At 46.0% G+C, this 6,000-nt stretch overlaps 1 pseudogene across 1 annotated transcript; it reads left to right on the forward strand.

Annotated features, from left to right (window-relative positions):
• The first annotated feature begins 4,495 nt into the window (after positions 1 to 4,495).
• Positions 4,496 to 5,786, forward strand: LOC128579853 (glyceraldehyde-3-phosphate dehydrogenase-like; annotated as a pseudogene). Its single transcript, XR_008378282.1, has one exon. The product of XR_008378282.1 is annotated as a glyceraldehyde-3-phosphate dehydrogenase-like (transcript).
• The last annotated feature ends 214 nt before the right edge of the window (positions 5,787 to 6,000 follow it).

Here is a 6,000-nt window from a genome sequence, read left to right on the forward strand (position 1 = left end):
GGATGTCCCACAAGAGGGACGTTTGAGGGAAACAAAAGTAAGGAGTCACAACCCTAACCCATTGTGCTCATTGTCCGTGAGCAATCCTAGATGCAGCAGGCAGGATCTGGAAGCAGCAAAGAACCAGGGACTTAGAGGAGCCAGCTTCTAGCTTTGCCACAGTTATTTACTAGCCAGCTGTCCTTGGATAGGTCAGTTAATCACTCTAGTCTCCAGTCTGTCTGTGAAATCAGATAAAGACTCCTTCTAGCTCTAAACATTTACAAAGATCTGAGAGACTCCCCATGCTGTCCACTGTTGTGGCAGGCTCTCCCACATGTGCCCCTTTGAGCCCTGAGAAAATACAGGTGGGCAGCCTTTCCCCAGGCCTCTCTGAAGCTCCCTCTCCTCTCTTCTCTCTAGGTGTTTGGAGGAAAGGGGAAACCTCCTAGCCTGCGCAGAGTTGTCACATCAGCTCCACACTAAAGACCTCCCACTCTGGCGGCGCCTGTGGCTCAGTCGGTAAGGCGCCGGCCCCATATACCGAGGGTGGCGGGTTCAAACCCGGCCCCAGCCAAACTGCAACCAAAAAATAGCCGGGCGTTGTGGCGGGCGCCTGTAGTCCCAGCTACTCGGGAGGCTGAGGCAAGAGAATCGCTTAAGCCCAGGAGTTGGAGGTTGCTGTGAGCTGTGTGAGGCCACGGCACTCTACCGAGGGCCATAAAGCGAGACTCTGTCTCTACAAAAAAAAAAAAAAAAGACCTCCCACTCTTCCCTCTCCTACCCACTTCCTAGTAGTACTTTACAGGCACAAGTTACTTGTTTATACCATATATTGTATTGTATCCTTTTTCACTTTGTTCTTCAGCTGTACATCTACAAGTGTGTCTATCCTGTACAATGTGAGCTCTTGAAGCTTGGTGTGTGTGACTTGCTTGGTGGCCCTCCACCCCGTCCTCCTCACCTGCCCTAGCCATGAATGGGGAGCACTTAGATGTTGCTGGTGAGAGTGTAGGTGACTGCCTTTCTGTGTTGTCCTCTGCTTCTACCCCATGACTGGATGGTTAGCTTCTTGCATATGCTCCACACATCTGCTCTTTCTTATTCCAAAGTTGAGGTCATCTCCAAGCCCTGCTTTGCTTCTCAGATTCTTCTCAAACCTGTCTATCAGGCCACTCCATCTTCACTGCCACTCTTTGGTACAAAACAACCAAAATCTCTTACCTGAATTCCTGCAGTAGCCTCCTAACTGATCTCCCTTTTTTTGTGACAAAGTTTCACTATGTCACCCTTGGTAGGGTGCCCTGGTGTCACAGCTCACAGCAGCCTCAGACTCTTGGACTTAAGCGATTCTCTTGCCTCAGCCTCCCAAGTAGCTGGGACTACAGGTGCCCTCCACAATGCCCAGCTATTTTTGTTGTTGTCCCTGATCTCCCTGGATTTTATTTTTCTTCTAATTTTTCACAGAAGCTAGAGTGATCTTTTAAAATTCTAAATATAATTACATCATTTCCCTAATTATTATCCACAGTTTCCCATTGCTTTTAGGGTGAAGATGCAAATCCCTGCCCAGGTCTAAGAGGCCCTTGCAGTTTGGTCCCCTCCCTCTTCCAGACTGTTCTGATGTCACTTTCCTTCTTGCTAGCTGTGCCTCAGCACACTGTGCTTTCTGTTTCTTGGTCACATGGGCATGTGCTCCTTAGAGCCTTGATACTAATTATGCCCTCTGCCCAGGCTTGGCACCTGTAGCTCAGAGGCTAAGGTGCCAGCCACATACACCAGGATTAGCAGGTTCGAACCCGGCCTGGGCCTGCCAATCAATGACAACAACAAAAATAGCTGGGCATTGTGGAGGGCACCTGTAGTCCCAGCTACTTGGGAGGCTGAGGCAAGAGAATCGCTTAAGTCCAAGAGTCTGAGGCTGCTGTGAGCTGTGACACCAGGGCACCCTACCAAGGGTGACATAGTGAAACTTTGTCACAAAAAAAAAAAGTTCCTTACGCAGAGCTTTGCATAGGCTACTATTTATCAATCAGGTTTCAGCCTAAATTTATCTCCTTACCAAGACTTTCCCTTACTATTGCATCTAAATTAGTCATCCTCCCGCCCACTGTCACCCTCCATCATATTATCCTCTTTGTTTTCATCAAAGTCTTTATATCTGTCTGATAATTTTTTGTTTATTGATTTGTTTTTGGTAAACTCCATGAAAGAAGGGAGCAATTTTTCTTGTTTCCATTCTTTCCCACTTAGAACAAAGCCTGGTACCTTGCGGGTGCTCAGTAAATCTTACTAGATAAATTAATGAATTTGTGCTCATAAGCAAGGAACTCATTGTGCTGGACAAGTGACAGAGTGAAAAGAAACTGGACAGGTCAATGAAGGTCACACCAAGAAGGTTCTTCATTGCCAAACTGAGGCGTTCAGATCTTACTCTCCAGGGAATGGGGTGTCACTGATGTCATTATAGAAGAGAGACATAATGTTTGAGGAAGGTTGGTTTAGCAGTTATGCATGGCCATATTACAGAGAGAAAAACAGAAAGCTTTAGGAAAATCCATGATGTAAAAGGATTAACACAGTGCCTTTGGTCCAGTAAGTGACCATTATTACCAAGCACCACGGGCAGATATCAGACAAAAAGGCAGGATCATTAGATTATCTTTCTACCTCAAAATAATTCCTCCTAGACCCTATCATCATTTACTTTACCTTCCCTATTTGTCAAACTTCCACTCACATGCAGTGATTCTTGGGGCTGTCAAGTCCAGGCTGTCCCAGCATACTTCTAGACCTGGGTTCTCATAGGCCTTTTAATTTCCACAAATGAAGGCCTCTTTTTCCCCATTCGACAATACCTTACATTTCCCATCCAATTAATTTCTTTAATGCCATTTACCGAAGCTTCCTTTTGAAGTTCCCACTCCTATTGGTGCTTGTGAGGTAGTTCTCCTACATAGTGGCAACTCTGTCTCAAGTGCCTTCCCTGGTGGTTGTGAGGTGGTTCTCCTACCTGGTGGCCAGTCTGTCTCAAGTCCCTTCCCTGGTGGTTGTGAGGTGGTTCTCTTACATGGTGGCCAGTCTGTCTCAAGTCCCTTCCCTGGTGCTTGTGAGGTGGTTCTCCTATATGGTGGCCAGTCCATCTCAAGTCCTTTCCCTGGTGGTTGTGAGGTGGTTCTCTTACATGGTGGCCAGTCTGTCTCAAGTCTCTTCCCTGGTGCTTGTGAGGTGGTTCTCCTATATGGTGGCCAGTCCATCTCAAGTCCCTTCACTGGCTCTTCTTCTCCTTACCCACAATGTTCCAGCTCTTGGTCCCTTTCTTTCTTCTTTCCTTCTTGTTCTGCACACTAATCTTATGACTTCAACCATTATCTCTTGGGACATGGGTCTGTTTTGATCTCTCGCCTCAATTTCATACCTATAAGTCCCGATGCTTGGTGGAAACTCCCAGGGATGCTCTGCTGCTTCCCAAACCCAGAATCTCCACATTACAGTCAGCTTCTCCCAAACCTTTTCTAGCAGTTCTCTTTCTGCAAATGACTTCACTTTTTCCTATGCACTCTTGCTGTGAGCCCCCTGGTCAGCTGGAATTTATTTTTTCTCTCTTGTTTTCCATATTCTGTAGTAGTTGCCTCTACATTTTTTCTTAAAAAAAAAAAAAATTGTGATGCAATCAGTGTAACCTGGCTTATTGTACCCTCAATGAATCCCCAACAATAAAAAAAAAAAAAAAAGAAAAAAATTGTGAAAACACCCTGTTTGTTTTAAAACTTTCCAAAAAATACAAAGTAAAAAAAAAAAAAATTGGATATAACTTGTCCTGCTTCATTCCCTCCCCACAGTCTCACTCCCTAGATTTCAGCTCTGGAATAGTCTGAGATGCCAGGTCTTGTTTCCAGCTCCTCTTTTCCATCCATCTGGAGTAATGGAATGATTTTCCTTCTGGTCTCCTTTGACTTTTCCTTTTAGTTCAATTCAACAAACATTTAGGAGTGCCTTATACAGTTCCACACTGGATCCTAGGTTTACAAAAACAGATAATATAGTCAAAAGGTTCCACATTTGAGAGCTGTTTTTGGATAAGTTTAGATAAGCTATTTGGATAAGTAACTTAATCTCTCTGACCTTTATTTCCTTATCTGTAAAATGAACCTAATCCCATTACCTTCTTCATGGGGTTAAGTGAGGATTAGTGAGAGGAAACATATAAAACTCTTTGCATGGTACTTTTATCTGCTCCATAGATATCAGGGACAACAATGATGATAATCTTTTCATTGGAGGAGCTTAAAGTTTTTTTTTGTTTGTTTGTTTGTTTATTTTTGCTCATAATATCATGACAAACTAATAGTTTAGTGGACAGACTTGAAGCATAAGAATTCTCTTTAGACAAAGAAAGACAGGAAAACACTTTCGGAAAAGGGAAACAATCAGTTTCATTAAAATTAAAAGGCTAAGAAAGATTGTTGGGAGACTGAGAGGGAAGAGTTTGGACTTTGTCTTCTAAGATAATAATTGGGCTCTCTGGTCCTCCCGTTCGTCAGACAGCCACTTCTTCTAGTGCAGCACCAGCCGCATCCCCGAGGCACCATGGTGAAAGTGAAGGTCGGAATAAACGGTTTTGGTCGTATTGGGCGCCTGGTCACCAGGGCTGCTTTTAACTCTGGCAAAGTGGATATTGTCGCCATCAATGACCCCTTCATTGACCTCAACTACATGGTCTACATGTTCCAGTATGATTCCACCCATGGCAAATGCCATGGCACAGTCAAGGCTGAGAACGGGAAGGTTGTCATCAATGGAAATCCCATAACCATCTTCCAGGAGTGAGATCCCACCAAAATCAAATGGGGTGAGGCAGGTGCAGAGTATGTTGTGGAGTCCACTGGTGTCTTCACCACCATGGAGAAGGCTGGGGCTCACCTACAGGGGGGTGCCAAAAGGGTCGTCATCTCTGCCCCTTCTGCTGATGCCCCCATGTTTGTGATGGGTATGAACCATGAGAAGTACGAAAACAGCCTCTGCATTGTCAGCAATGCCTCCTGTACCACCAACTGCTTAGCCCCCTTGGCTAAGGTCATCCATGACAACTTTGGCATTGTGGAGGGACTCATGACCACAGTCCATGCCATCACTGCCACCCAGAAGACTGTGGATGGCCCCTCAGGGAAGTTGTGGCGTGATGGTCGCAGGGCTCTCCAGAACATCATCCCTGCCTCAACTGGTGCAGCCAAGGCTGTGGGCCAGGTCATCCCTGAGCTGAATGGGAAGCTTACTGGCACAGCCTTCCGGGTACCCACTGCCAACGTGTCGGTCGTGGATCTCACCTGCCGTCTAGAGAAGGCTGCCAAATACGATGATATCAAGAAGGTAGTGAAGCAGGCATCAGAGGGCCCCCTCAAGGGCATCCTGGGTTACACCAAGCACCAGGTAGTCTCCTCTGACTTCAACGGTGACACCCATTCTTCCACCTTTGATGCTGCGGCTGGCATTGCTCTCAACGACCACTTTGTCAAACTCATTGCCTGGTATGATAATGAATTTGGCTACAGCAACAGGGTGGTGGATCTTATGGCCCACATGGCCTCCAAGGAGTAAGAACCCCCAGACCACAAGCCCCAGCCAGAGCACGAGAGGAAGAGAAAGGCCCTTAGCTGCTGGGGTGCCCCTGCCTACTCAGTTCCCCACCTCACTGAGAATCTCCCCTCGACAGTTTCCACACCAGACCCCCTCAAGAACAAGAGGGGCCTAAGGAGCCCCACCTTGTCATGTAACATCAATAAAGTTCCCTGAATTAAAAAAAAAAATAAGATAATAATTGCCAAAGTGTGAGTTAAAGAACATTTATATCCATCTTAATTGGGGTACTTGCTCAAAATGTGGATTTAGGCCGTACACAGTGGCTCCTTCCTGTAATCCCAGCACTCTTAAGCTCAGGTGTTTTGAGACCAGCCTGACCAAAAGCAAGACCCCATCTCTACTAAAATTAGAAAAATCAGGGGCAGCGCCTGTGGCTCAGTA

The sequence above is a fragment of the Nycticebus coucang genome, chromosome 2 (assembly GCF_027406575.1).
Source record: "Nycticebus coucang isolate mNycCou1 chromosome 2, mNycCou1.pri, whole genome shotgun sequence".
Classification (NCBI taxonomy): Eukaryota; Metazoa; Chordata; class Mammalia; order Primates; family Lorisidae; genus Nycticebus; species Nycticebus coucang.